Raw genomic sequence first — 19,941 nt, forward strand, 5'->3', positions numbered from 1 at the left:
TCCTTGTTGGTTTTGGCAATACATTCTGACATGTGTGGTTCGTTAATAGCTATTGCATGTAGTGTTGTAAATTCTGTAAACAAATATGTATGCGTTCCACCGTGATCTGGGGCTCTCAAGAGTGGCATTTTTTGCAAGGTAACATATAGGTTCCTTTGCGTTTTCATTAGTCGATTTACTTTGACTCGTTTTTTTTTCAGATCTTTAAGCCACTCATTATTTCTATAATGATACTGTTAGTTTATTCCAGTGGCTTTTTGTTCTTATCCTGTTTGGTTTATATGTTCGTGTGTTTCCGTTCTCGTTACGATAGAACTGGATTTAATTATTGTGGAAGTCATGTTTTGTTTGCACCGTTAAGGTGTGTACTTGTATCGTCATAATAATCCTGTTGCTGCTATTTTTGATTCAATTCTTCCTGTTTCTTGTAAATCCTTCCTGTGCTAATAACATTTCTATTCTTAATTTTAACTTCTAATCGCATTATTCTTGTTTATTTGTTTTATTTCGTTTTTTAAGTTTCCTGAACTAAGTTTTAGGCCTTTATTTTCGATCATGTTTAGTCGCTGTATTTAATTTCCTCTGGCTTTTTTCTACTTTAAACTGGAAACTTACGGACTTAGTACTATCGCAAATTAAATTGTTTAAATTTGTTATGTCTGTTGCGGTGTGTGGGGGGCATCTTATTTACTTTACCTGCTTTCACTTTTACTTTTTCCACTTTATTTACAGGATGGGAGCTTGCATTTTTTTTCGTATTCGTTCATAAGTTGTATGACGTGTTCTAATCCAGGTGCGTAATTCTTATCAACTGCCGTTTTTTCATAGATATTCGTTTTCATATTGTTTAGCTGAGTCTTGCAGGCCTCCTACATCTTTATGTCTGGGATGCCAGTCAAAGGTGTTTTTTTTTGTATGCTCCATTATTTGTATGTTGTTGTATTTTTAGTTTCTGGTATGTTTGTTCTTTGATGTGATTCTCTATTAGTATTTCTTTACCAATCTATACTCTTCTGCTTTCTAGTTCTCTCTTTTGCGTTTTACTTCTATGTTAGTTAATTTATTTCTCTTGCGTTTAATCTGTATAATTTTCGTGCCTTGAATAAAAGGTAAAACTTGCCTCGTCTCTTTCTGTCATATGTTTGTTTCTGAAATCAGAAGAGCATCCAACATTCGCATGATGACGACTGAGTCATCCATACCTGCTCCCTACCGTACACGACATAATGATCTTTTTCTGGGTCCGACGTTGCGTATAATTCATTTTATGCATAGTTCATTTTCGCTGTGTGCGGTTACACTAATCCCATATAAGTTTAATCTGCGGTTCTATCAAAACTCACGTAAACTAGAGTCATTGTTCACTAATCACACGTACATAAAAAATCACAGATACAAAATCATAAGTATATGTACTTAGTATAATTTTTGAAGAGCCCTTTTAAAGGATGGTGATTGTATGCCCCCTCGTAATAGAATAACAACTTTTAAATTATTTCACAAGTATTTTATATTAGCGATTACTTGATAATAGAAGAATATATATCCAAGTAAACATATTCAGTGAAAATAAACAACCAAAAACATCCTGAAGAGTCGTTTAAGGACGGGTGTGTTTGTTCACTTTATAATGCCTGCACATCATGGTTCATAACTTTTTTTTTATAAGAATCACCGTCCTATATAGTAGGTAGCACTTAATTAAATTGAACAGGAAAATTAGAGGACGGGGGTAGGTTAACAGTTTTATTGATAACATTGTTTTTATTATCAGTCAGAATGCGATGTAAAAACCCACAGTAATAGCACCAAATGCAGCTATTAATAGTTATATATATATATATATATATATATATATATATATATATATATATATATATATAAAGTAAAATTGGCTGTGTGGCTGTTAGTGTGTGTGTAGATTTTCTTACCAAATTGCCCTGTCAAATTTCAGTCTACAACACACCGGGATTTTACATAATGTGTATTGAGATTTGGGAAAAAGATTTTTGACGTCTTCCGGCCAACATTTGGCTGTCAAGCGGTCAAAGTTCAACGATTCAACTCTACTAAACTCCTTCCTAAATTTATATATATATATATATATATATATATTAATCGGAAGATATACATAATCAATACATGTGCCCAATACAAAGTATATAATTTCTAACAGTTCGATTACTGAAACATTTTTATAATTAATTTGTCTATTCTCAATATGAAGTGTCAAGCCAACCGGTGGGAAATGCTCATAGGCAAGATATAAAAAAATTAAACATGCTGCTGTTTACGACCCATATCTTATGTATTGATATTGGCTGATTTCCTTAACGGCTGTTATTTTGGCCATCGACATATATATATATATATATATATATATATATATATATATATATATATATTATATATATATATTATATTATATTCTATTTTGTGATTCAAAACACCGTGATGCCATCTGTTTGATATATATATATATATATGATTCAATACCTGATTTTGCTGAACAAATTCAAACATTGATATAGCAGTTGAATTGTCGCAACAAATACGAAGTGTAAGGCGCTACCATTGTTTGGTAATTTATTGCTCAATGTGGCGACCATTTTTTGTAATTCTGATCATCCTTATCTGAACTCCAGTCTTTGGCTTCTACATTTTATATTGAAGGAGGAGGAGTCGTTCTCTTGTTCTCGTGTTTAAAAGAAAGATTTAGGAACACATTTTGAACATTTAACATGGGTGATGGATTCTGAGTTTGAAAATGTCACAATCATTTCTGGTCGATCATGCCTTACTCTTCTAGCATCCCAATTTTCAAAATTATTTAATGTAAATTACATGCCGTTGTGATAAAATATTATTCTATTACATCATATTTAACAAATATCATTGCGTTTGGACAATTCCTGCGTATATATAGATAGTCAGTAATATAGATTTCAGAAAACACAATTGCACGACCAACTAGAATTTGATCTTCATCACCAGTAATTTAACTTAAAACCCAGAGATTTCGATATTATATTCTCAAAATTGTTATGTTTTTAGTCTCAATTTTACAGCATTAATTTACCAAGAATTTCCAAAATAATGATTACTTTGCACATAATATTGAGAGAGAAAAATTGCAAATGTCGTGATTTTGCATTTTTATTTTAATTATTGCTTCATATTCAAAAATAAAAGATACAGAAAGTAAATGGCATGGTCTCTGTAACTCTAATTTTTTTCGTATCACTTTTTATGCTAGAAAAAGAATTATATCCTTTATGTGGGCTCTGTTGACATTAAAATTGATAGGCACGCCTTAGTTGGTGCATTGTATGCCGCATATGGTCTGTCTGGAGGAACTATTTTCAGAAATAATATTTTCTCTGTAATAAGAATGTGTTTGTTGTGCTTTCTCTTCTACTCCTATTAATGGCTTTATATTATGCTTAATTTTCTTTAATAACACTATATTTTTTTAAACATGAGATTTAACTACATAATGCGTTGGTCCTGTCCCAACAATGTCTTCATAAGCATAAAAAATATACATGAATATATGTTTCTGTTCTATCATCAGGATGCAGCATTGACCTTAATAAAAATTGAACTGACATGGGATTCATACAGATGAGTTCCAATTTCTGTTCGCTCCATCTGTATAAGAAAACTAGTTATGAAAAAAGGGTGTAATATCACCTCATTATAATCATCTTTCCTCACTATAGAATGTCCAAAAAAGAGTTCATGTAGCACCTGATGCAAAGAGGGAAATTAATGCTGTGTAACTTTTCCGTTCACAACGCAAAAACACTTTAAAGCTGTTTGCACCACTTCGACAGATTTAAACATTTGTCTCATCGCCTATTTTTGTAAAAGTATTATCATTATAAGATAATGCAGAACGTTTAGCATTTTAAAACGTGTGTTGTTTTTAATTTAAATTTATATTTCTATCAATAGGCACATGCGGTTGTATTTGCTACCCTAAGTTATTTCCTATTAAAGTGTGCATAATACAACTACCCTGATTATGTCTATTATGCTCAACGAAGTATTGCGTTCGATCGTTCGGTGATATGGTAAAATTCAGCAATATATTTGTCCAGATAGTTGTAATTCACTTGGAATTACAAAGTGCATATTAGTGCGATTCTCTCGCCCGATACATTTTCAATAATATCATTCTCCTATTTGATCACCTTTGCATTTGGAGTGAAAGTCGTTCTTGTCTTTCATACCAATTTTTGCACAGATAAACGAAGTCTAATGAATTGCACATAAAAGAGTGTTCGAATAATTACCCCTATTTCAGTTGAACTTCATAATTGCTCGAGAAAAGGAACTATCACTTTTTAAAGGCAGAGTAACTGACTTTGTAAGAAAACTGAAATAAATATTGTTGCAATGTATGCTAAAAAATGATGTAAATCTGTAAGCACACAATAAAAATGAAGTACTCCTCATTGATTTTTCACTCTTGTAAAGGAACCTGTTTAATATGTATAAAACGGCTGAAAATGTCAACCAATTTGCCGCCATTTTAACACAATTGCTACACATAACCACAATAAATATTGTAAGTAAATTCTACTACTGGCGATCGATAAAAAGTATATCTTGATTTCAAAGTCTATTTTTCAAAATGAAATATTTTATTTGACTTCAAAGAAATCAGTAAAAGTATTCTGGCTTAATTGTTCTTATCAGTCAAATTAGAAAGCATCATTCGACCAACTTATGAATGTATTTCTGAATAATGACATTATTATTTCAGCAGGCTTTATTTTCCGCATGAGTACACAATTAAAATTCATCAATTCCTTCCCTTAAATAAATATTTGTACATTCTGTATTATTTCTCCTTGTTTACTGATCTCTTACTTATATACGGGAATATATATATATTCTATAGAAAATTTACTGAAGTATTAAAATAAATCGTTACTCTTTTAATTGCACCGTTATAGATTGGATAAACTATACCCCAATTAATCGTTTTGGAGGGATTGAATCTTCGTCCATACAGGTAACAGCCTTCCTCCAAGACACGAGATGAATCCAGATGGGCCAACATCGACGGTGCAGGAAGGTATGTCTAAATAATACATGTACCACACGCCATACCCCCACATACACACGCACATACGCATGCACATAACGACACATGAACGAATAGACTGAAAACTAGACGATAACACGATGGACCTCCTTATTAGAGACAACACAACAGCACTAGCAAACACTAATAGCTGGAACGGCTAGTAATTATTTTTCCGTTAAGTGAACGCACTTGATATCGACTAACAAATATATAAATACATTTTATTTAGTACGTTAAATTAAAAAAAATAAATAAACGAATTTAATAGTAAATCTGTCATAAAATAATTGAAACAATTTGATTGCTTTAAACAGTAATACACATACATTAGATAATTCCTGTTACACGCAAATCAAGATATTACTTCTGAATGTAAATTTCCTAGAAAAATAGAATATATTAACATAATTGAGTACATTTTCCAGAAGTCTCTTCTCGGTACAAAAATTATTTTGCGAAAATGTATACATATTGTTCATATTAATCAAAATGTGAGAAATAAAGAACTGAGAGGAATACAATATTTGTTTTATAATATTTTCAGTTTTTTTAGTGGATATTCTTTTCAACTACGCATTCATGAATGCATAGATGATGTATTCGTACACGTTTAGATAATTCAGATTTCTTTCTCGGGAGCATAAGACGCGCCACACATTTAGCTAGCTGTTAGCTTACTACCGAAAGTTGTGTTTGACAACTCTTCATTAATATCGTTGATATAGAGACAAGGAACGCTACAGATGTCATCTCAATCATGACACCTTGCCTGGGCAGCTGTCTTACATCCTGTCGCCGTGTTGCCCTGTTAGAACGTTTTCCGCATTAGACAAGCACTTGAGTCCCTGGGACTCCTAGCTATTTAAACAATTGATGAGATTCTTATTTGGAAATGTGTCAGATATATTGACATCTTGCATTGCTGAAATATGTAGATTTTAGATGGAAACTGATAAAGAAAATATTGGGAAAAATGTAGATATTAAAAAAATACATAGAAATATTTTTCTGCTATAATACGCATGTTTTCCTTGTTTACTGATCTCTTACTACATCTAATATAACAAAAAACAAAACAAATAGTAGCAAATAATATTTCAGTCTAGTTTACTTCACGTAAGACGTTACACCCTCCCACACACACACACACACATATATATATATTTATATATATATATATATATATATATATATATATATATATATATATATATATATATATATATACAGGGTGACCCCTCCAAAAAAAAAAGCTAAATATAGGCCATCTAGAAAATATGATATAGAACGGAGGATAAAAAGGCCAAATACCCTAGTGCTTGGAGGTGATGTTTTGAATATAATAAACCAGTTATGCCAAAGTTTCACTTCATTCTGGAAAAACACTTAGAAATGGGGCCTAATTAGAGCTGACGCCGGTTTTTTGGGGGGTCACCCTGTGTATACATATATATATATATATATATATATATATATATATATATATATATATGTGTGTGTGTGTGTGTGTAATATATATATATACATATATATATATATATATATATATATATATATACTCCTTTGTATTTTATTCCCTTATTCTCCAATCTGTTGTCTTCTTTCTTATTCAATTAAAATTATTTTATATACTGCACCGTGTACAAGTTATCCTCTCACATTAATTATCTTACTATGAGTCCTAATACGTTTTAGTTCATTTAAGTTTCATATACACCTTCTAAAATATACTAACATCGCGCACACTCCCTATTTCATCTAAACCCGCATTTATAACATATTGTTTTGAAGTAGAACACTCCAGGACAGTCTATTTTTATTTTAAAATTATTTGATTATGTTATGTATTCGTCAAGTAATGCCATGTGATATAATTTTCCTGCCAAAGGCTAAAGCTATATCGAGGGATTGAGCCCTACCATCCTGTGAGTATTCTGGTGAATGATAAATTAGTTCAGAGATGACATTAAATATATCTGCAATGTAAGTCTAGCAGCTATGAGGTGGAGAACTAAACTTGATTAATTATCGACCTAAATATTTTGGCGGAAAACAGAGAGGCTAATGGGGCTATAAGTTAAGATCTTCTGTCAGCATTCTTGTGAACTTTACTACAAAAACATTTATTCAGCAGTCATCAAAGCAAGATTCGCTAAGGACAAAGGGATTAATCTCAAAAGAGCATTTTTTAATAGAATATCAGGGTGAGATCAGATACATTTGCTTTTAAGGTGTATTGCTTTTTTAATAAGGCATGGGTATAAGAAGGTGTAGTTTTCAGACTATTAAGTGTTGTTTGACCTCGCAGAGAAAAATATCGTAGGGAGTGCTTTTTAGGAGTATGAGGTTTAGGGGTATACTCGCATGTATAATAGCAATTCCTGTTTATTTGGAGGTCAAGCGTTTCACAGGGGGTAATTTTCAGATACAACGTGAATAGAATTAGTAGCTGTTATTAGAGAAATCTAAAATTATTATATATATTTAAACTAGGGAATACTATATACGGTATAATGCTAAGTGTCAGATATAATGTTGTTGGGATTGCGTGGAATTTAGTGGATTATGAAATTTAAGCACATATGAAGTGAAAAAAAACGAACGAAAGCCGATGAGTATAACTATAGTATGGATTATCGGGTTGGAAGAAGACTTGGTGTGACCTTATGTTTTGTAAGAGTTAATTGAACAGGCAAGTTAATTGAAAAGGCAATTATTTAAAAAAAAAGAAAGGCGTAAGGGATGTAAAAAGAGGCTAAAGATAAATAAGACGTATATAACATTAGAGTACAAGGTTTTTGCCACAATACAGTGTCAAGTAAAAGCTTCATTCAACTTATACACTAAAAATATCGTTAACAATAGGCATTATTATAGGTTATAGTATGAACACGAAAAGTTCTAGAAAAATCCCAAGAAACGTGTAAAATATACATACATTATTGTTTAAAAGTGGTGAGTCACTTTCCATATTAATTAAACGAAAAATAAACACCCGCTTTATGCCCATCGCTTTGTGGACGCGTCTGTTATTTTTAGGGGTTGTGTTTATTTTGGAAGTGTGGCTTGGTAGACTAACAAAACACTTACTTTAAAAATATGTTGTCTATAGGTTTTCGGGTGGGCTGAAAACGAATATTGTCATGTAGATTTTTCGCAAAAAAACTATTTTTCCGGCTAGTAATCAATGTAATCGTTTTGACGCTTTAAGCGGTAGTCATTTTCGTACGCGCAAGTGCGCATTGCTTTTGCTTAATACCTTGAAAAATACTGATTTGAGGAAAATTTTAATGCGATATACTTTTTCAGCGCAGTCTGAAACAATTAGTTCTTAGTGTAGGTCTTGTGTTGGTCTACCAAAGCACGAAAACCACATATACATATAACAAACCCCACAAAAATTGTGAGTCTAAAGATGGTGCTGATTTAATGTTAAATTAGTATGAAAAATAATCTCACACTTTTTGGAGCAATCACGTTGGGATTTAAACGAAAATGTCACATAACCCACTACACATTTCAGTTCATAAGCTTTCCAATGAACTTTCTATATTTTAAATTCTGATCAGTTGTCTAATTTTTAAATGTGCCCAAATCAGTGGTCTGCGTAGATATTGATATGTTGGTATTCGTAGCTAACTTGAATATTAAAATGCTAATAGCGTTGGTTCAATTGAACGAATCTTTATGAATATTTGAAGATTTGATTACTGTTCTCTTGTTACAATTTTATGCAAAATTGTAAACATAGAACATATATTTAATCCAATAATATATCCCCAAATATATCCACATTTGTATATATTGTGTACCGGTTGGCAGCTTCGCTTTTGCTGCTTCTGTTAGCTCCTTTAAATTTGTCTGTTTTGCTGCTGAGGTAATCTCCCTATATTTCTCGGTTTTGCTACTCCGGTTGTCTACCCTGTGAACTAGCAAAATATGTAGCTAATTTGCATATTCTTTAAAACATCCATTTTAATAAATGCCCTAATCGATTTTTCTGTTTTCTCATAGGATAAACATCTGCAGTATATGTGAAAGCCGATATTCTACATTATTTATACTTGCGTAAAAGTATTTGTGTAAAAGGTTTATATGTAACAAAACACTTTTCTCAATATATATTCATACATCAGAATATTTTTTGTTTAAAACAATTTAACTACCACTATACTGCAAGATCATATGCTTTAACGATAGGAACCTTAATATATAAGGCATTTGAACCAATGGAAAACTTTATATTATGTCTTAGCCCAGAAAAATTCATACCCAATTGTGAAAATAAAAAAAAATGAAATATTTAATGGCAAGCTCGAATGTTGGCATTAGAAATATGCATGCCTTACGTAGTATCTATTAGTTAATTTTAAAATGGTTAGCCTTGCAACAAACAAATCTGCATAGCTCAGTCATTAACGGCAAATGACAAAAATACATCGTAAGCTAAACGTGTTAGTTTTAATTCCCGGTAGTGACACACAAGTCTTTTTTTTTAACTTTTAAAAATAGTTACTTACATTGGGTGCAAAATATTATAATCAGTAATACGAAATCTCCATTAATGAAAATATCTTATGAAGGGGTACTTAACGACTGGGCAATCGTAGTCACCCTGGTAGTATATATATATATATATATATATATATATATATATGTATATATATATATATATATATATATATATATATATATATATAGTAAGTTATAAAATATTTTCGGCAGGACCGGTGTTTCTAGTAAAAGGTTGGGGAGGGGGATCATATATTAACGCTCAGTTGAGCACTTGCAATGAGCATAAGGATAAGGCAGACACAAACTCGCAACATCTCTTCTGTGAGAAAGAGATTGCAGGGAAGCGAAAAGGGCATCCCGTACGAGACCACGAAGTCTATTTTGAACTCTATCAAAGGAGGGCAAGCCCTTTCTAGCAGTTCCTGCTTAGATCTAACAACGGTATTTCATCCTTAGACGTACCTGGCTCTCATATAGATAGTGAATTGCAACAGCAGTGAGATATCTACTGGATAGATAGAAGGACACAACAATTTTTCCAGCGCCTTAGCAACCGTTTAATGTATGTATTCCATTTCAGATCAGGAGTAAACATGAAATTTCCCTAAAAGCAGAGCCATTCATTTCAATTGATGCCAGATGAGGTTCAGAACGTTGATGCTGTAAAGATAAAAGCTTGGTTTTAGATACATTAAAAGGAACAAGCCACCTCTTTCCCCGTTGCACCATTTTCTAAAGATCAGAGCAGAGAGAATCCGAGAGAACTTGGTCGTATACGGTCTTAGGTGTGCTACCATAGATAGTAGTGTCATCAGCATAGATGTCTACGAATGATGTAAGGATGTGATTTGAAAGATCGTTAATGTAGATCACGAAGAGAGTTGGGCCTTTGTTGGGCCCCTGATTAATACTGTGAGCTTCTGATTTATGTCTATCAATCACTACTGTTATGAATCTATCAGAGAGAAATGAGTTAGTAATTGAGAAAACATTTCCAGCTATACCGAAGTTGGAGATTTTTTGAAGTAAACCTTTATGAAATACTCTATCAAAAGATTTGAAATGTCAAAAACAATTGCCCTAGAAAGATAGCCTCCATCGAGAGATTCGATAACCTAACGAGGTGTAACTGTAAGCACATCTGCTATAGATCTAGCAGAACGGACACCATATTGCGTGCCACTAAGGTTATTTTTGCTGACATGGTTGATTACTAATCTATTTAACACATATTTCAGTTGAACATTTCTTGAGTTACCTGTCTTTCTGTATCTTTTAAAATGGTACACATAAACAAGCGTTATCATAGAAAATAAAATACTTTGATGAACCTTCAGGATGCGTTGTATTAATCTTTTGTTCATGAAAAGGTCAATAAACATAGTTATCAAATGTGCATGTATGCGTAACTATTATTATTTCCTTTTTAGTTTATTTGTTGAGTAAACAGCTATTCATAAATGTTAACCATGTGTATTCAAGTATTTCTGAAAAGTTTTAATTATTTAAGAATAACCATACGTTTTTATTACACAGGGGAAACAGTGTGCTTCTATGCCCGTTTGTCTTTTCTGTTAAAACGAAGTGCAGTTACGTCAAATAAGCTGGGTACGATTTTGAAGAGGTTTTCCACTCTACCAAGTCTGCTGCCAAGAAGATGGTCTCTCCCTAGAAAGTTACTTACATCTGAGAGTAACCTGTCACTTTATAAGGCCACCATTTGTCGTTGTAAGGAGTATTGTTGCCACATTTTGCTAGTGCACCTTCTACTAGTCTCGCTTTTATACAGAATTCAAAAGAGACACCAAGCTAATAGGTATTGCACTGTCAGTTAGGTTTCATTGGCTATTCGATCGACGAAACGTTACACCTCTCTGTCTGTTTTAAAATATTTTAATGGAAGGTGCTACGATGAATTACAAGCTTTTGTACCGTGACAATCAGTAAAATCTACTATTCTTTAGTAAATGTTTGTGGAAATTGCCAGAATGATCGGGGTAAATATGCATGAATCTTCATATAGAACTGATTTTTTCATGTAAATATCAAGCCTTTCTTCCTTGCATGGTTTGACATAGCCTTAAAATAAAATTATTTTACACTATTTTCTTTCCTCTTTAATGAGGCCAGAAAAAAACTCTTGAAGGACCAGACAGGTCGGCAAAATTTTGGGAATGCCCATTTGGATTCCATACACCTCACAGATTCCGTCAACGCTAGGGAAATTGAGGTGTTATGTATTCGGCTTGAATAATCTGCGATAAACTAATTGGACCATTTCGAGTGTCAGAAGGTGTCAAACCGACAAACCAGTATTATTTTTTATTTTTAAACAAGTGTTCGGAGCTGTGTGTTAAGGAAAATAAAAAATGGTAGTATGCAGACATGCTAGAACACGTAACGCGAAGTTCAAAAAGAACGTGGAAACAAAATTCAACGTCTTCGCCGTGGCGTCCATCGCCAAACCGGAAGGGATGAGGGTTTTTATTAAGGCGAGTACAATCGAAAGGAGGAAGGGATGTGCAAAAATATATGCGAAAAAAGCGACCTGTAAAATGTGTCCAGAATCAATGTTTTGGGCTCATTGTTCGATATGTCTCAATTTAGCAATAACTGATAAAGAAAGATAGGACAAATTTAAAAAAGCTGTTGCAATTGAACATTTCAAACGGTCAAAGAAGAGAAGTAGAAGAGAATAGAATTAGAGAAAAAGTGTACCAAGGAGAAGAAATAGAACAAAATTTAATAGATGAATAAAGACAAGAAAATACAATTAAGAAACTAAATGGAAGCTAAAGTGTGGTTACAAACAAGAGAAATGTCAAGAAAAGGCGAAATAAAAGAGAAAGATCTAAAATAAGAAATATCTGACAAAACAGCAAGAGAATTGGATTTACAACATAAGGCGTAGTAGCAGAAACGTAGAAACGATGATGGCAAAAATAGAAACATCTTGTCGTGGACTTTCTGTAAAATGAAATTAAAAAATAAAGGATAAATGTATTAATTAAACTGTTAAATGATGCCAATAATAGAACTGTCTTGGAAATTTAAATCGTTTCATTTTTGTGTTTAATTAGTTTCACCTGGTTGACAGCTTAATTAATGCAGGTGTAAATGTTCAACTCAGCAACACATCATTTCAGACTTTAAGTTATTCGAAAAGAAGAAAATAGCATGCTCTTCATTATTGCTTTGTTTGTATGCCCGGTATTATTTTTGCTAAATAAACACGCAACTTCATTGTGAAATTTCATGGAAAATATACTAAACAAACATTCACTCATGAATAAGGAATAAAAATACTTGTGCTCTCACTACGCAAGTGTATCTATTCACCTTTAGTTTTATTACCTGCATCGCTTTTAACAATTGATAATAATGTGCGTATTGCAATAAGCTACTGCTTTCTTTAATTAAGATATGTTCTGTTGAGAAAAATATGTGGCTTTACGAGACAATCTTTCCACAAAGTTTACATCAAATTTATATAAAAAGTATTTTGATTGTACTTAGGACAACTGCTTATGAATGTTTTGCTGTTATTCGAAGACAATTGTTTATGAGGACCTCAGTTCATGACAAGTAGCTACATTGGAACGATTAGACACGATGGGTTCAATAAGCAGGATTTTGACGTAAATGATTTGTTTACAATGGTTATAAATAATGAGATGTTCTGCTCATTTTGAGAACGGGAGTTCTGTATTTTATTTACTGATTGGACATTTTTGCTATCGTTGTGCTTCATGCTGTGAAATCATCACAAGCCATTTAAATAAAGGGAACCAACTTTTCACGACGTTAATATATATGGCGGGAGCTAATGAAAAATAACATTATAATGTTAGTCTATTGTTTCTCCGTATACTACGACTATATCTACCATAACTAGCAGGCACTATTCTGTTATAGGTAATAATGGCATGCGCTTTGGTATTCCAACGCAGTGACTTTAAACATCTTCGAACGTAATTCTGAAACCTTATGTCGAGTATGGCAGTCTCTAACAATTTGGCAAAAAATAGCGATAGTTTCTATTCGCCTGTTTCCCCCCCCACTTGCTGCTGTACAGGAAACTCCAAGAACCGCGGTCTTCTGTCAGCTGCTTTCTACTGCTCAGATTGTTTTTGGGAAATTATTATTCGTCGGGTCCAATTTCATTTTGTTTAAATCATATAATTATATTGGTTTTCCTCTGATCTTCCAAAGAGTAGAAACATGTCAGTAACTCCCACAGACCAAATAAAGTCGGATAGAATATATAGTTAAATATATTTCAATTAAAAAAAAAATTAAACGACCATATTTAATGCTTGGCTTTGCCTGAAATTTCCCCAGAAAGAGAATGTTTTAAAGCACGGGAGATATATAAGAAGCTATTATGGAAAGAAGAACGCAAGTACGTTTATACCCACTGATTAATAGGCCAATAGATGATTCTTTTATGAACGTGTTTTTATATTTGTATGTATTTCCCAAACCAATATTATAAGATATATGTTATTTGTAATTGCAAAAAAAAAAAAATGCTTTATACGGATATAATTGTTTTCACACTTAATGAAACTAGAACGTCTCTTACGACAAGCGAGTGTCTGATTATTTTAAATATATTTGACACATAGTAGAAAATTGTTCAACTTCTAAGGAAAAACACACTATTTTGAACGTGTGTATATTTATGTTTGGTTTTCATTTTCTATTTTACTGTAATTATTGAGCTTTCTAATCTTTACAATTCGGTCGGGCTGTTTTTTTTGGGAGCCGAATTGTCTTATAAGTCATGGTTTCTGTGCACGATATTATGTCGATTATTACCATTCTAACATAGGTAAATATGGTTTATACTCTTTATACTATGTTTTCTGCAACGTCAAATCGCATGAGCCATGCATGGCTCATGAAACACATTAAAATATTGAATGTTGTACTAATTATCTTATATATAATACAATATTTACAATATTTTATTCCGAGAGGAAACATATTAAGCTATAAGAGAATTTCAGATATACGCACTAACACGCGCGCATTCATGCAGATGCACAGACACACACACACACACACACACACACACACACATATATATATATATATATATATATATATATATATATATATATATATATATATATATACATACTAGCATGGGTGCCAGGCGTTGCCCGGGTGTTTGCAGGTGCAAGTTAAGCAAGAAAAAGTTGTAGTAGGAAGGCAGCATCGAACCCATACCGCAAAGGTGGATAACAACGGGGAAAAACTTACGTCTTTGCTGTTACGACCACCGCCAAACAGGAAGTGATGTAAGATTTAATTAAAACTACACCATCGAAAGTAGTGGATGAATTTCGAAGATATCGGCGAAAAAAAAAGATCCCTGTAGAAAAGTGTGCAGTTGCAGGTGAAGATATTAATGTTTTTTCCAATTGTTCGATATTTGTCGCCTGAAAGGTCAAATTTCAAAATGTTCTGATCTGCTAAAAATTCGTCACCTCTGTCGAAAGTTTTACACAGAAATGCAAATATACATAATACATTTATATACTGATAACTCCAATTTTCGACCCGAACCGATTTAAACCTTGCCCTATCTCTGAATACCCTTTATATAAAATTCAAATGTTTAGACCAGTAATTGTCTGAGTAATGTGGGAGAGACCAGAGTGGTCATTTTTTTTTAAATTAACCCCTATTATAACTCCTTAACATTTATTGTTTGGGGCTCAAATCAATTTATTAAGTTAAATCCATGCCCAAGGAATCGATATCTAAAATGTAAAGTGTTTAGACCCAAAGTAAACGGAGGAGTTTGGTAGAGTTCTCAAAAGTCAAAATCGTTTAACTTTGACCCCTTAACAGACAAATTTCTGGCAGTAACATGATTACAAAGATATTCCCAAATCTCACTACCCTGTAGACCAAATTTCGAGTCCGTAGACTTACAACTGACAGATTTATTGTGAAGGAAAATGTACACAGACATAAAGAAATACAGACAGAAAGACAAACAAACACTTTCACTTTTATAGATATAATCGCATTTTAGCCCGGCGTTGCCCGGGTGTTTGGAGCTGTATGCTAAGAAACAAAAAAAAACAAAAAAAAAGACGGTCATTTTTTTCAAATGTGACCCCTATGTTGACACTTCTTTATTTATTGTTTTGGACTCAACTTGAGTTATTAAGTTAGATCAATGTCCAAGGAACCTATATCTAAAATGTCTAGTTTTGTGACCCAAAATTGTCGGAGGGGTTTGCTAGAGTTCTCAAATTAAATATCGTTGAACGTTTACCCCTAAACAGCCAAATTTCTGGTCGAAAACCGATCACGTCGATTTTCCCAAATCGCAGTACCCTGTATATCAAATTTCGAGTCTGTAGACTGAAAATTAACAGAGTTATTGCGAAGGAAAATGTGCGCAGACACACAGAAGCACATACACACATACATGTTCACTTTTATAGATATATAGATAGATACATACATCTCATTTAATAAAACATTTTATTATATTTCTACACCATTGTGGCAATTTTTTGGTCAATAATTATAAAAAACTAAAAACATCAAAACTGGTCAGTATTCTTTTTTAATATTGATATTTGTAATAAAAAAGTGAAGAATACAAAGAGGAAATAAAACTATTTAAAGTATTAAGTGATATATCGATACGCTGAAAAATATTAAATAATAAAGAAAAAAACGAAGAGGAAACAGAAAGTGTTTATCTTCATAAGGACCCACGTGAGTGTTAGGCTATTATGCATGTTTTACTGGGTGGCACGATATACAACGTACAATGCAACTCATTTGTAAGAGAATTCTATCTGGCACTAGATTTTCAAGGATAATATGAGGGAGTTAAGCATCAATATGTCTGTTCACCTTACACATGAAGTTCTACGTGTAAATACAACCAAGAAATAAAGTTCGTCAACGTATTCAAATCGATGACATCACGGCATCAATAAGAATGGGATTTTACTGCTTGTATGCTTTGTGTAGGGGATTTACCCTGGGAAGGTATTAATGTTCTCAGTTCGTCCAATCATTTGACCAGTTTAAGGGAATTGAAATTCTGTTGACACATGCGGACTTGACATATTATTAATAAGTTGGTCGCTTAAGTAACTCAGGGTCAGAAAGTATTCGCATCAGTAACATTTGTTGAGGAGAGAGAATTATTCCGTTAGAGTTTATATAATAATATAATTGTACGGAATAATCACATTGACTTACCGGTTTCCGCTGTATCATTGAAGTTAAGCAAATTTTAGTCTTTTCAGTACAAAATGGGTGACAATTTGGGATTTCCAGGTACTGTATGTGCTCTCGCCATTGCTTTCAGTCGTTCTGGATATTTTCATTCCACTGGACTCAAACACTGCCGATTCAGTAGGTGTGTGGTTGATAATTGCACAACACTTACCTCACAGATACGTGGAAAGCTGGTCATACGGAGGGTATGCTTTGTTTTTCAAGACTGAAAGGAGGCATCGGAAATTCAGAAAAAATGTAATATCCATTGCTAATGTTCTTTTCATTATTCTCCATTTTATTATGTAGTAGTAGTAATAATAATAATAATAATAATAATAATAATAATAATGTATATATATGTATATATATATATATATATATATATATATATATATATAGTTATCTGTATAATAATGGCAAGCAATCAACAAAAGATTAATTCAAGCAAGAGTAAACGGAGTCACTAGTTTTGTCTTCTCTGCGCCAGCCTCTCGAACCAAAGGTTCTCAAATCCTTCACCACCTTTACTCAAGGCACACCTCCATGCTGGTCTATCTTCGGCTAGCTATCTGTATATACATTTATATATTTAAAATTACAAATATCCACACACACACACACACACACACATACACACACTCACACACATCCACACACACCTACCCCCAACACAGACACACACACACACACACAAATATATATATATATATATATATATATGTATTTAAAACTATGTGTAACAAAATCAGACAACTTTGTAACAACGCTAACTAAAAATTGGTACGAACCTTTTGAACTGTACTGACGTAGAAATTGATATAGAGAGTTTTTATTTTTCTTATTCGTCTAAAGTTAGTTATAAATATTTATTCGTAGTCTCTCTCAGCATTAATTCCTGGGTGAGATAATGATGTATATCAATATTTATGCGACCAAAAGAAAAAAAAAACAGAGAATTGTTCCGGAAAAGCACCAGGATATGATGTGATCCATGTTGTATTATTGTGTTTACGATGAATCCTATTTTTAGCATTACGTTACTCTCTCAAATTCAAATCGATTGAATAATGATATTACATTATGAAAGAAACGTTTCTAAAATATGATTGTCGTTATCATAAGGGCAATTATTTGCTTGATGAAGTTATAAATGTTTTGAGGCATGCTTTTAAATTGTTTGATTTCATGGATTCGTGCATCTACCATACCAGAGAATCAATGTTGTATTATATCTGGCTGCAGCATGATGCACTCCGCGCCACATCTAATGGAAAAATTTATAGAACTGCCATTGTCATAGTACTAAGGTTTGGTTGAGCTGACAAAAGATTAGAATACCATCATTATAGCATAAAACCCACAGAAAACATCTTTTTTCTGATACAATATCAGTGGATAACTTCATGAACAAGGTTATATTATTGCCCTAAAATTATTCTCATAATATTTTTCTGTCTTTCTGTAGCACGATTTAAAAAATGCGTAGATGAGTTTCCATACATCAGATGCACATTTTAAGCGCAGGCATCTCAACGCAAAAATAAATATTAAAGAAACCAGTTTTACACTTTTATATGCAAGTGTGCAGCCTTTATTTCAAGTGAAATAGATGGCAAATAATTGATTATATACAATTAGCAGAGGAATATAAAGGATTTTAGTTGACAGCTCAATAAAATAATGTTATTGATTGCCCTTCCAATGAGAATGTTATCAGTTGAAACAAACAATTTAGTTCATACTAAGAGGCAAATGTTATAATAGTTATTGGAAGTACGTTGAGTGAACGCTGTACGTTTCACGCTGTACGTTTAATGCAGGTGACAAAATACAGTTCAGCTGTTGAGAGCTAGAGAAACGTATGGGACCTAATCGGAAAATCTAATCATAAACAAAGCCTAGTGTATCCACGTCTACAATATGACGCAGTGACTTGGACAGCACACATAATGTATTACAATTATAAGAACAATTCAATTAAGTTGTATTCAAAGGAACAACCAAATAGAAAGGAAAACATTAAAAATCACATACGCTGAAGTCAGCACCAGATTAGGATTGATAATATATTAAGTCCTAAACAATCGTTTTATGGCGGGATAGACAGGGGTAAAAAACACACACAAAATAAACGAAAAAAAAAACGATATAAAGATTCTCTAAAAATAATTTAAATATACTTCACATTTATGTCAATGAATGGAAAGCTCAATCGAAAAATCGATCACTGTGGAGAAACCCCACCAGAAGCAACGCAAGGATTTTGAAAGTGACGTGTATATCTTGCTTGCTAGAAACATGTTTTTTAAAAAGTTGGACTAAAACATAATATCAGCGAATATATTAAAAGAAGTGAAGTTCATTATATATGCCGGAAGCTGTGGATTATCTGGAATATACAATAAAATATGAGAAAAAAATATAATATTATTCATGATTCATCGAATAATACGGCTTTATTTTTTATTTTCTTTGTATCAGTCACAAAGTCTAGAAGTGATGAGACACAAAATTCGGAAATCGACAATATTATCATGCGAAAATCCTTGCATGAGGTTTTTCTCTCATATATGAGAGCATTCATGTAGAACTGACACTGGGTTAAAAGACATCTTTTACTAAACTAGCCACAGAAAACTTAAGTGGAAAGGTCGACATATTTACAAAAGAAAAAAAAAACAATTGTTATACATTTATATATATACATTTGATATATATATATATATATATGCATATATATAACATATATATACATGTATATATACAATTATATAGGTATACATACAAAATATAAACCGAAAATAAAAAGGCTTACATTATACAAGCAAGTGCAAACTTCAATCTAATATAAATATGAATATCTTTATATAAATATATTAAAAAGTGAATTTCAAACACAAATGGAGTAAAAGTAGAGAAAAGTAAACATTTCAAATTAAATTCGACAGAATGTTACAAAGCATTTACAATAGTCTTTATTCTACGTAATTAGTTTCAAAGAATGCAATTATTTCTATTTTTATCAGAGGGCATAAAAGAATTGGTACCCTCTAAATCATCTCCAA

This window comes from Euprymna scolopes, chromosome 1, assembly GCF_053919585.1.
Source record: "Euprymna scolopes isolate OS-2025 chromosome 1, ASM5391958v1, whole genome shotgun sequence".
Taxonomy (NCBI): domain Eukaryota; kingdom Metazoa; phylum Mollusca; class Cephalopoda; order Sepiida; family Sepiolidae; genus Euprymna; species Euprymna scolopes.